The sequence below is a fragment of the Lonchura striata genome, chromosome 10 (assembly GCF_046129695.1).
Source record: "Lonchura striata isolate bLonStr1 chromosome 10, bLonStr1.mat, whole genome shotgun sequence".
NCBI lineage: Eukaryota > Metazoa > Chordata > Aves > Passeriformes > Estrildidae > Lonchura > Lonchura striata.
Window position 1 is genome coordinate 2464361 of NC_134612.1, and position 13561 is coordinate 2477921.

General features: G+C 41.5%; 1 long non-coding RNA gene across 1 annotated transcript in view; it reads left to right on the forward strand.

Annotated features, from left to right (window-relative positions):
* The first annotated feature begins 508 nt into the window (after positions 1–508).
* The window catches only part of LOC110484836 (uncharacterized), a 93225-nt gene continuing 80172 nt past the window's right edge, over positions 509–13561 (forward strand). The window contains exon 1 of the long non-coding RNA XR_013340500.1: positions 509–709. This is a non-coding gene — a long non-coding RNA (uncharacterized LOC110484836). The remainder of the gene's footprint in view (positions 710–13561) is intronic.

A 13561-nucleotide genomic window follows, 5' to 3' on the forward strand; every position in this document is an offset into this window, starting at 1 on the left:
ATTGGATAAAAAAGTCCACATTGCGGGCACGGGTGGTTGGTTATTGGGTTAAAAGTAAAAATAATTTAGGTGTAATTTCTTAATTGAACAGTTTGTCCTTAAAAGGCTTTGTAGAGCGAGAGATACAACTCCATTTTTAGTTTGTTAGAGTGAAGTGCTGCAGAACTGACAGTTTGTGAGACTGTGACATAGATAAGAACTAACAAACATCTGAGTCAAAACAAGAAATTCCATCTCACACATTTAATCCCAACCCTGGCAGAAAAGAAGCAAAGACTCCCCAGATGTAGGAACAGCACTGTGGTAGTAATGGTAGATGTGATATTTTCAATTAAAAGTTTGATAAGTGCTCCTGGTCATCTATGGTGCAGAACATTTGGTTGCATACTCTGTTATTCCAGAATATTTGAATGCCATTGCCAGAAACGGCCTTCAGCTTGAGGAGCTGCTCTTGAAAATGCATGAGAAAGTGCTTGTTGCATAAACCAGGTGGGTGCCAGGGGTAGGAACCGTGTGAATAGTCTGACCATGGTTGGTTTGTCACTTCTTCCATTGCAGCTGGATGCTGAGAAGGCAAAGATGAAGCTGGAGAGATGGGGTGCCCGAGATGCTGGCAGTGGGGCTGGAAGGAGTGAGGAGATGGAGTCAAGTGGAGACTGTGATGATGAGGATGGCTGCCAAGGATCTGGGGACAGGATGCACACAGCAGGTAAATACAGCTTGGAGAGCTTAGAAATTCCTAAGTCACAATTAGGTGGACAGAGCTAAGACTTAACACTGCTTGAATTGCTGTCAAAATCCTACTAAATTCAAAGGATTTGAATCTTAGTTTGTGAAGAGCTGCAGTAAAAATAGAATAATATGGCCAGTAACCCAATATAATTTAACATTTGGCATGCAGATAAAAGACTTAAATGTAAAATGAATAATGTTTGCAGTGAAATCTGAATCACAGGAATGCTGAAGAGCCTTCCTAGATGATGTGGGTCCTTCAGATAAACAGAAAATTGATGACCTTATAGAGTATGCTAAGTGTTAACATAAACATTTATTTATTACAAAATGATACTGAAGGATGATCCTGAGTTGGCTCAATGTATATATTCTTGAAAAAAACGTAAGGAATACTGTGGGGTTTTTCCTTAGTGGTGAGCTGCTGGTTAAATGAAATCTCTTGATAGGCTCAGATATTGCATTCTGCAATATTTATTCATTAAATTACTTGGATAATATGTCATCAAGTGCAGAATCAGCTTCAATAGTGAACAACTTCCATCAGCATACTGGAAATATAATATGCAGTTAAATCCTTTCAGTAACTTAATAAAAAGTAAGATGTTTCTAAATACTTGATATTATGGTTTACCTCATCTCTAAGTTCTGATTCATTTTACCTCACCAAAATGTAACTGGTTTAATTTACCATAGTGTAAATATAATGTGGGTTGGATGTGTAAATACATGAAATACAGATGTGAGTGCTAAAAACAATGCTCATGGGGATGGCTGGAGCTCGGGCGGGTTTTAAACTGCTGCTTGGTTCTGCTGAGGTAAACAAATGCTTTTTCCTTGTGCCTTTGCCACTGAGTGGAGAGGGGGAGGAGGTCTCATACCCAGGTAAGATTTGCAGACCTGCTGTGATCAGCTTGTGGTCAAGACTTCAGCTGTCCTTGTTGTGAATATGTGTGCAGGAAAACCAAGCTTAGAGATGTACCTTGGAATGTGTACAAAGTGTTACAGGTAATTGCAACACCAGCCTATAAATACTTGAATTTTATTTTGCATTGGTGCCCTGTGTGACCAGGGTCTCATCACATAAGGACACTGTTTTTAAAAATTGTTGAGAAATTACAATTGGCAGATCAAGCAGGGGTTTTCACCACCTATACTACTCACCTATATTTTTGAAGAAGAAACTGGGATAAAATGTTATTTTAAAACTCGTTGCGTAACTTTTAAATTGTTTACTGTATTTCATCCATAAGCAAAGAAAATACTTGTAGAGGTTTTAGACCCTGGGGATTTAGGAAGATAAATACTGTAATATGATTTCCTCTCTGTGTGGAGTAATAGAAACAAAAGTCAGGTGCTTCATAGCCTTCAATGAACAATCAAACTATTAATACACCATGTGGGGAGGATGTGTATCCATGCTTTATGGACAATGGCAGTTAAAAAATAAAAACTTGAATGCTTTCAAGACTTGACTTTCAGCTGACTTTAATAATGGAAAGCTATTTAATGTTACTTTTTCTCCTTTTTTGCAAACTTTTTAATTGAAATATTTTATGCTGATATCATCCTGGATTTAAAATAATTATATAACTGTCTGTTTCAGAATTTAGCAGGGTATATCCAATTAAAAATGTACTTGCAATAAATTTTAGAAAATGGTATTGATTCATAACATAAGAATAAGTATTTCATTGTGTGACAATAGTAATGGTCTATCATAATTAGCTTTAAAATATTGTACTATATACAAGCCACTAGCAGTAAATCTCTTTTCCATATCTGGATACAATTAAGAGATAAAATGCAGTAATCTCATTATGGAGCTGCTATGCTTTAATAGAATGTTAAAGAAAAACAAACATCAGATTAATTGAATTTCCCCTTGCTGCGTGTCTGTGAGATGATGCTGGCAGTTGTACAGTCTGTGAATTTGTATTTCCTAAGCTGAAACTCATCCAGTCCCTCTACCCATAGTTTTGTGGAAGTGGAATATGACAGCATTGCCTGCTCCTGCTTGCCTGGAAATGGAGAGGTGAATTGGCTCTAAAGCTAAATCCCACGTGCAGCTCTGGTTTGAATGGTGGTGAACTCAGTGGCAATGTCCTCACAGGTGTGGGTGAGACACAAGGATTGCTGTGAGATGCCACCGAGCTCTTCAGGGCATGCTGCAGCATGGAGTCACACAGCAGGACAAAAGGAATGAAAAAGGAATAAAAGCCTTTCCAAACACAAACTTTCTGCCAGAGCAGTCATGCTTTTAACAACAGGCCCATGAAAAACAGAGGAAAATATTTTAATGTCAGCCTTTAATTGCAGAATTGAGAATGTAGTAAATATGTACTACATCTGTCATTTATTCCAAACTATATGAAAATTTTATTTACTGCTCTATGTGTTGAGAGCATTGCAAAAGACTTGACATTGCTTTTAGTTTTTGAAAACCTACCAAATACTCATTTCTTTCCACCTCCAAGAAAAAAAAAAATCCTTTTCTTTACTGTTAAATGACCAAGAATTTTGTCAATATATGGGTTACCATCATGACATGTTTCTGTTCATAGCTATTTGTAGATCTCCCTAGACAGGGTCCCCTGCTGACTCCCCACGTTGCTTTTCCAAGCTGCTAACAGAGGGCTGGGCTCCTGGGTTTTAGATTTCAGCATGTCCTGAGTGGGTGAGCACACAAGTGATTCCATGTGTATATTCCAGCCAGGTCACTGTAACACCCTTTTCCCTCTGTTGTTTTTTATTCTCTTTCATTGGGGTTTCCAATCTCTGTAGTTCAGCTCATTCTGCAGTGGACAGTACAGTCCTGTCCTTTTGTTTGTCACCTTTTTTTGAGACTCATGCCTGCATGTCAATTAATCATTGTATTTTGTGGCTGTAATTAAGGCACATGGCTGTCTATTAGCTGGTGCTGGGATTTTGTTTGTGTTTGTTGCACATAAGTCTTTGTTTGACCCATTCCCTATTACCTGAAAAGAACAACACTAATGATAATGGGCTTAATTATCTATTCTCTATCATGTGTGTTTATCCAAGTGATTTTTATATTAACAAGATAAATTCTCAGGAAACCAGAATTCTCTTCAAAAATTACGGATGGTGGAAGATGCTTTATAATGTCCCGTTCTCACAGGCCTTACCAATTACCCCAAGTATTTCTTCCTGGGGAAAGCTGTGGGAACAGCAGTTTCTCAAGCAGGCCCATGTGTTATTTGTTGGCAAGTCCCAACTTTTTAATGACAACATCTGTGAATCATCTTTGAACAAAGCTTTGTTGGGGGAGATTTAAGAAGAGGAAAGCCAGCCATATAAATCTTGAGCGTGGATGGGGAAGTTGCTCTGTGGTTTGCCCTGCTGCACTCCTGCAGGTTTCTAGGCAGAAGGGCAAAGCAGCATCTTAGGCTGAGCCTTGCTGAGCCCAGCCTGCTCCCAGAGCCATTGTTTTCCATGGATGTGATCAGTGAGTCCACTGGTGTCAGTCCTTGTTCTTTAGCCCTTCCATGGAGAGAGCAGGGAGTGCTCAGTGCCCTGCAGGATTGAGGGAGAGGAGTGAGTGTCCTGCTGCTCATGAAAAGAGAGCAGCAACAGGTTCACACTGGGTCCTGCCTCTGCTGCCTCCTTTTCAGAGGAGAAAAATGTTTGGTGAGAAGTGGGAAGGAAGCCTGTGCAAGGAATTCCAATTCCCAGCTCTGTGTTGCGATGAGGCCACACCCAAGCAGTGCCAGCCAACATTAGGTGTCAGCTCAGGTAAATCATCAGGTGATTCACTCCTAAATAAAGGTGGAGGAAATGTTTAGGCCACAGATGTGCTTCAGCCTGTGTAGAGTGCAAGGCCAAAGGCAGCTGTGTGGAGCTCTGGGCTGTGTGGAAGTTGTGGAGCACTGTAGTGAAGAAGGTTGTGCTGACACCACTCTGGGCACAAGTCCATGAGTACCCTGCATGCAGGGGACACCCAAGGATTCCTGTATCCCTGTGTCTGAGGCTGGATGTTTCACACAGCCAGTGCAAGGCAGAAATTCATCCCAGCCTGATGCAACATGGTGCAAAGTCCCAGGGAGTGGAGCTGTGCTCTGCCTGGCAGGGCAAGCAAACAGCTCCTCCACTGAACAGAGCAGACAACCCCAAATGTCTGGTGTACTTGAACTTCAGTCTTCAGATTCACCTCTCTGAGGTTAGAATCTGTATATGGCTCAAAAAGCTCAGTCTTCAGGTGGGGCAGGTGTTAGCCCCGCTCCTTCTGACATGCCTTGAAACTTGAGATTGTTGGAAAGTGGAAATATGGAGCTTTCCTTTGGCCTGGCTCACTGCCTTGTTCCACACAGAGATGGGCTTCTGCTGTGTCCCCATCCCAAAAGCAGTGGGTGTCCATGGAATAACAAGTGCCTGACCCTCAGGCACACCAGATTTTTACAGTACTTCTAATCATGTCTGTCAGTGCAGGCATTCAATAAAAATAAATCCTGGGACATCGCAGCCAGACTTTGACCATGACTGTGGGCTAAATGTGTTTTATTGCTGTGATTTTTGCCAAATGCTTACCTAATCCCAGTAACAGTTTTCTTCTGCACTTCTTCCTAATTCATGAAGTTCCCTCCCTTTAACAAGAACTTTCAAATTTTGGACATCCCAGTTGAACATCCTGCCTTATTGTCACAGATCATTGCCTGGGTGGGAATCTATAACAAATCTGCTTGGAACATTCCAATTACATGATTCCAACTCTTGGCATTCTTCTTGGCTGTGTAGACAATCCCCAGCTTTCTGCTTATCTTTCAGAGTATCTGAAGAGATTATCCTGGTTGTAGATTTCTTATTTAGGACATATGAGAAGGATGCATTTTTGCCCCAATATGCTTTTATGAGTGCAGACAAGAAAGTTTTCTTTTTTCTTATTGTCTTCTGTCTGATCTGTATCTGCTCTCAACAGCAATGGAAAGTTAATGCGTTTCTCTGAGTGCTTATGAATGTTTCCATTATCAGTTTTTTCCTTTTGAATATCAAGATTCTTTAATGCTTTATTATGTTATCATTCTCCCAGCTTGTCTGTCTTTTCTTGGCATCAGTATTACTGTATGACCTGTCATTTTAATCATACTTCATTTCCATTCACTGTGTCACAGGCTGCACTTACACTTGTATTTATCCAAATACGCAGTTGTACAGCTGCTGATTTTGTAATTATTAGTACAAAACATCAATATTCTGAGATCATAATATCTGCTGGCAGTCAGCCATGCTCATCAGCTTCTCATTGCCACACGTCCTCACAGATGATCCTGGCTCGCAGAAATGCTGCATTTTCAGTGTCTTCTATCTTCCTGCCTAGAGAAACCTCTCCATCACACCTCCTCCCCATCCTGCTGCCTTGCATAGCCATTTTTCTACATCCTGTGTTGCTCAAGACATTTTATCTCCAACTCTGTTTTTAGAAAGCCTATAAATTCCTAGATTGCCCTCGGCATAAATGCCTCATTCTGTCCTCAAAACAGCACAGTAACAGGTTAAGCCTTTACAGAAGTTTGATTTTTCAGGCAAACTCCACCTTACGCTTGCCATTTGGGGTGGTAGAGAGACATGAGCCTCTGTCAAGAGGAGCAGAAGCAAACCCTGCCAGGGTCTTCAGCACGTGTGGAGGAGAATCAGTGGTAGTTCCACAGCTGGCAAATTTCTGGCTTCTGTTTTATGATACAGTTTGGGAAGAGACAAGGGAGTGGAGAAAACCAGAGAAACCTAAATAATCCAAATAAAAGTGCCAATTCTTGATTATTTATTTGAACTTGGCAAGGTCTGGTCCTGAGGTGAGTTATTTTGATGTCATAATGTGTCCCACCATTCCCTCCTGGGTACACCTGGCTGAGAGATTCTCTGGGTGGCAGTGGCATTTCCTGCAGGCTCTGCTCTGTGCTGTGGGGATCAGAGGGCAGCTGAGAGGGGCTTCAGAGAAGGTAAGAGAGTGTTGCAAGGGGAGAGAAGAAAAGAGAAAAAAAAAAAAAAAGAGAGAGAGAGATAGAAGGTTTCCTCATCTCTGTCCCTGGATAAATCTATGTTATAATCTGGCAATACAGGAGTAAGTTATTTTTTGTTGTTTAGTGTTCTACATTACACAGTATAATTTTAACTGAAATGAACAGAAGAAAAATCTTAGAATCATTCCTCAACCTTCCTCAGCCTCAGCACTGATGTGACAGTTTGAGGTGTAAAGGAATGGGATTTCAGCTCCTTGAGATTCTCAGTCCCAGACCTGAGGTGAGAGTTCCCAGCACCACCAGGGCTCCTGCTGAGATCCATTCAAGACAGGAGTTTCTGCCAAGTTGTAGAAACGTCTTTCTGCACGACCAGATAAACACATCCCCTGCAGGAATTTCTCCTAATGCTGAGCAGAGCAGTAGCTAGAGGAGCAACAGACTGTGTGCCAGCTCTGTGACTCTCTGAACAGCTTTGGTGCTGTCTCTGGTGCCTTCAGGGAGGCAAAATGGTAACTGGGGAAATGCAGTTTTACCATTTCACCAGAGAAATGTAAATTACAGCACATTTCTGATCGTCTTAGCAGCATTTAGACAAAATTAAAAGGGAAAGCATTTTAGTTGCTTAAGGTACCCTAAGCCTTCTAATGCTTGTTCTGTAGGAGGAAATTAAACATTGGAGAGATCAAGATAAAGACATTTGGGGCTCAAGTGTTTGCAGTAGTTCTGTATAAGCAGCTATCAGGGATTGCACTGGAGATCACTGAAGGGTAATGCACTTTTACCACCTTCTACTAAAAATATTACCAGTAATCTCTGTCCCTTGAACACACTTTTTACAGCAGAACAATTTTCACTGCCCTTGTCAGCAGTATTTTATCTGGTTACTTTCCACAGGAGTAATTCCATGTGTACATCTGTTTCTGAGATGGGTTTTGAAAACAGCCCTAAACTGAAAACTCGTTGATCTCATTTTCCAGTGAGTTCCCACTCAGTAGCATTTCTCACAGGTATTAATAAAAAGAACTTATTTTAAACAGAAGTGTCACAAAGCTGAATGGTCCTAAACAGGGCCATAGTCAAACCCCAAAGACCACGAACAAAAAGAAGCAGCTTGGTGTTTGATGGCTAAAATTTGAGAAAGGCAGGTTTCTAAGAAAAATTGCACTGCTAAACTCATGAAGCAGGACATCTTGATTCAGGCTGTGGGAGCACTCTTCAGGTGAATTCTTTGACCCCACAGTTGTGGTGCTTTTTTCTGAGAATGTAATTTGAAGGAGCAGGCTGGCACCCAGAGTTCACAGGAGAGTAAAAGCAATCCTTCACATGGAGCTCTTGTGAGATGTGTGGTTTGTATCCTTCTGCAAGGAATTCACCTGAGAGCTCCAATATCTTGGTCATGCCACACAGTGATAGGGGAAATGTGAAGGCTAAAGCAATCTACCCCCAAAAGGCCATAAATCCAAAATTAATTAAGAGGAGTAAGAGTGAAAGGTCCTTCAAATTGCTCCAAAACAGATAACACATATCGTTTAGAGGAAGCTCTCTTAAAAATATTAATGCTGTTAGATTAGAAGTTACCAAAACAATCCTGCAAGCCCAAGGCAAATGTTCCCCTGCCAGTTGGTTTTGGTGCCACACAAGGGAGGAGCACTGACTTCCCTCCAGGTAAGTCTAAGTTAGGAGCCGGGTGACAGGGACGTTGTTTCTGCTCCATGTCCTGCACCCATGGCACCTCTGCCACCTCCCCTCCTCACGTTTCTCCAAGGAAGGAAGATACTAAAATCAAACCTCGGGCCTTGTTTCTTCCAAAGGTAAATTCTGCTGGGTTAATTAAGGTAAGGTTATGAATTACTGCAACCTTAAAGGCTTTAAGAAGCCCTCTGTCATCTCTCATTGCACACAAGTGAGAGGCAGCTAGTGCAGCTGCTTGGCAGTGGAAATAGAGCTGAAAGTTACTGCAATGAAAATACACTTTCTGTTTCTCCCTGCTGACACCTTCCCTTGTTTTATGGTTCACAAGAAAGCCTAAGCAGTCACTGTTCTTTTAGAGGAGAAGAACTGCTCTGGTTTGTTTTCCCTCCCACTCTCTCTTGAACCAATGTTTCTTGGGGGTGCTTTGTCTTTGCTTTCAGGGAGAAGCTGCCTTGAGTACACCAGGTGCACATTTGGAGGTTTTCTATTCCTTGATTGTCCATTTTAAGGTAACATAACACTCTTTAAAAGAGTTGTGTTGTGCCTGAAGCCAGCAGATATGCCATCAGAATGTCTCAGCTGAGAAATTTAGGATCAAAACAATACCCTGAAAGAAAGCACAGTTTAGTTTTACAGTAACAGAGAGCACAGCACAACTGCTCTGTACTCTAGACTCGATTTACTACAAAAGGAACAGAACTTCAGGCTAAAGTATGTGACATATCAACAGGATCAAGAATTTATAGGGCTGGATCTGGCTGCCTTGAGATCAAGGTACTTTAAAACAACTTAAGCCAGCTGATGATCTTGCATGTACTTAAATACCTTCCCTGTGAAGTGTTCAAAGATTAAGCACATTATTCCTCAGCAGGTGGTTTTGCATCTGGGTTATCCCACAGTGTCTCCTGTCTGTTGGTTTTTAGGAGTGTTTATTTCTGTCCTTTGATCCTGAAAGCAGCCAAGTAGAATTTCCCTGAAATCTCCAGTTTGGACAGGACAGTTGACACCTTTCAGAGGCCTTTTAGGGTGTGTTGGGCTGTAACATCATCCAGTAGCCCCAAACTCAGGAACCAGATTCAACTTGCAAAAGAGGGGAGCTAGAAACTTTTTTCTGTTTATATGAGGTGCTGAAGAGTGGAGCCTCAATCTGTACAAACAGAGGGAAGTCCCTAAATTATGGATAACTGAGGGTCATTGCTGTAGTTCTCAGTGATGGAAAAGTCAGCTGGATACAAGATCCTACAGCACTTGTAACACTGCTGTTAGTCTGGTTTCCTCTGTTTGCCTCCAGTAATTGCCCCTCATGTTTACTTGTATCAGAAGCTTTTATTTTTCTAAATTACATTCTATTCCTAGTTCAGGCTCCTAAATATCACAATCAGAAAATGTTTTCTTTCCTTGTCTTCCTGTCTTTTAGGATTTAGACAGATTGTCTGACATTCCTTAGGTTGTCTTCTTTAATCTCCCTATTTAGCTTGCTCTTCTCTGAATGCCTAATAGTTTGTCGAGCCAAATTTTAATTATTTCTGAAATAAAAAACTATAAAGAACCAACCAAACTTTGAATGTGTCAAAAAGGTATTATGAAATTAAGAAAATAGTTTCAGTTTGGGTTTTTTTTATCTCTTGAGGTATCTTGTGTCACATTAGTTTGTTTATTAGTTCATTAGTTTTACTTCTAAGTAAACAATCCTGTTAAGTTTGCAGATTACTTTTCATTTCAGCAAGATTTAAGTCCATTTCCTGCTTTTGTGCTTTCTGAAATGATGCATGTTCTTGATCCAGGTGTGATTTGCACAAGTAAACCTCTCTTTCACCAGTAACCTGCCTGGGCAGCTCCTTTCCCAAAAAGGATGAGACACATGGCTCTGGTTCCCTTTAGGAGAAACATAATTAGCATTTTGGAAGAGCTGAAAGCAGTAAATGGATATTCAGACTCCAACTTTTGAATATGCAGACAGTACCATTTCTGTCACTGTGCAGACCATAAACTCTCACCTGAGTCCAGATGAGGTAGGAGTGTTGAACAGTGGTGAGGCAGGTAGCACACAAGAGAACAACTACTCTTTTAAAGTTTATTCAATTTACTTGTGTAAGTCAGTGAACATTCTCACCATCACAGCTTTAGCCCACTTACCATGGAATTGCTGCCCACAGTTAGCAGTTAATTCACAGACATAAGCAGGACTGGTTAGTGTGGGCATGAAAACCTCTTGGAATCACCAGAAAGTGGAGGGAGACACTGAAATCAGCTTATAAAACTGTTAGTTGCACAGAGAGCCTTAGAAATTCTCAGCTTTCCAAACTATTTGTCATTCCTCTCCAAATTAAAGAGATTAAAGAGAATTTGCTACTGCAGCATTGCAACTGCCTAGTAATAAATCATCATCTGATATTTATAGCCCAGAATTAGGAGTGGTGACTCAGACACGCTGCTGACCATTTGGCAGTGAAGTCCTAATAAGCCAATCTGGAGCAGCAGGGAAAGGAATGGCTTTCTGATGTGAAGTCAGACAAGTAATTTCCTTTTTAAAATTTGATTAGATAAAATCTTTTGAACATGTGCTTGTAAAGCAACAGCCTGGTTAAATATGTATGGAGCTGCAGCACACGCAGGACACTGCTACAACAGCACAAAGAACATTTGCAGCAACCTGAACGTGGAGGGGCAAGCACAGCGCCCTGGGCTAAACTCCATCAGGATAAATCTCTTACACAATAGGAAAACAGTAGAGCTGATGGAGGGAAAGCAGTTTTCTTCCTGTTTAAAAACCCACAAATTTGTTTCTCGATCGAAAAGGTTTCAGTTTGAAAAATGGAAACATTTGTTGTACATATGCAATTGGAAGAATGCTAATTTCAGGGGATATTTCTTGTAGGTTTTGAACACAAAAGGGAAAATATTGATTCAAGCTGGAATATCTTGCCCCCTGCAAATAATATATAGCTTTCATAACAATAATAATAATAATGTATAGTAAGCTTGATATTTTTAGCCAGAAAGTTCTCAATTTAAAGGCATTGCATTTTAAAATTCACAAGAAAGAATATAAAGGCCAGAAAAAAACAGGATGGGGGAGTTTGGCCTGATTCTGACCCAGTAATTATCGCTGGGAATTTTGCTTTTGACTAAATGAGACAACAGTTTGAGCCAAGAGTTGGGTTCTGCAGCCCTTTCTCCCTCCTGCCCAGCGTGGTAACCCCAAGGCTGCTGCAGAGATTCTGGCCATGGTGATCTGCAGCAGTGAGCTTGGCCTGTGCCCCAGCACAGAAAGTCCATTGGTTCAGGTTAAACAGCTGTGATACTGTCTTTTTATAACATCCTGGTTTATCTCATTTACACAGGTCATGGCCCCTTTTGAAACTCAGCTATTGATAATAAAGTATCTTCTCAAAACTAGGATGCAGCCCCAAATCTGGGATACAGCTTCATTGCAAGTTCAAGCAGAGAATCCCATTACAATAGTTCAGTACAATTGCATCCAGGCAGGGACATTTTATCACTTATCATAAAAAGTACTTGAACAGTCCTGGGAATTGAAATATTCTATTCAAGCATTAAAAAAATAACTATTTTTTAAAATTATCGACTACTCATGTCTACTGGAAGTAAGTTTTTCTCTCTTCATGGAGCTCTACATTTTTTATTAAAGCCATGGGAACATCATTCCTTTTGTTGAGTCCTTGGTGTGAAAAACATCCCTGTGTTCCAGCAGTCTGGTCACTACCTGCTGCACTTGTGTTCATTCCATGGACTTTAAGGGATTTTTCTAGGAAGTTCTTTGCCTTATCCCTGCCTGCCAGGGTCTCTCCAACCACTGTCCCTGCAGATTTCATTCCAGCCCTCCAAGGGATGCACTGCAGCATGGCATCAGCCAGGTGCTGCCTGGGTTTTGCTTTTCCAAAAAGGAAGAGCATCAGCAGAGTCATGAGGCTGTGTCCTCATGGTCAAAGCCTCACGTTTGGAGGCTTTTCTTGTAGCTGCAGAGCAGTGCTGTGGTGGGCACTATCACATTTGTATGTTTTCCCCTAGGACAGGGTGGAATATGGCATTGCCCTGTAGGAAAGCCAGACAGCTTCTCAGCTTCTCACCCCTGGGATTCCTTGGGGTGGCTGCCTAGAGCAGAGGCTGGACAAGATTCAGAGAATAAAGTGTGTATTTATTGAAGGTCTTCAATAGCTACACCTTGGGCAGTCAGAAGCCTCCCAGAGGCTGCACCCAAGGTGGACAATGGGCACCAGTTTTTCAGACAATTATAAGTTTGGTCCATTTATATATCAGGGGTTAATCTTCCAATTACAGCTTCAGCTAATTAAGTCATTTACCCCCAGTTTGCTCCCCCCAATTCACTTTTGTTTGTACTTTTTGGGGCCTGAGGCTGTGGGTGTCCTTGGATCTCAGGCCAAGAGGGATTTATTGTCTGTCCAAAATGTGAAGACAGTAGCAAACAGTCTGTATGGAGTTTGGAGTTGTGCAGTAATGCAGTACAGGATCTGAAAAACATAAAGGCTAAAATCCTAAGGCATGACTTGCAGTCCAGGCATTGCCTCCACAGTTTCAGTGACTACACATGGCAGAACTCCCTCCTCTCTCTCTCCAACCCAGAGCCACTGGTGTGTGTGGTTCCTCCCAACCTCCTGATCCTGAGGGGTTGGGAATGCAGATTTTCATGGAGCAGTGTTCTGCTCAGGTCCCTTGGTGCTGAGAGGGGATTCCTGCACTGGTGAGCAGCACGTGAGATTCCTCTGATGGCAGCATCCCTGTGTGGGTCTGTCCTGCTCCAGGGATTCTGCTGCATGTGCAGTCCTCCACACTTGAGTAGGAGGGTACTGGCTGCCTTCAAGCTGCTTTAAGCCTTCACACAAACTCTACATGGATATCATGAACTGAAAAGAGCTTTAGCAAAAAACCAAAACAAAATAACAACAAAAAACCCCTACAAAAACAAAAACAAACAAACAAACCCCCCAAAACAAAAACAAAACAAAAACATAACAAAACAAAAACAAACAAACAAACAAAAACTTTAATCACATTTCAGAGTCCTGACATGTTAGCAGGTCCCTGACAGCTTGTCAGTAAATGAGAAAGGTGTGTGACACTAATGGGGACACAGCAGTGGTTCGGTATCACACCCAAATGCATCACTGGGAAATGCCCAG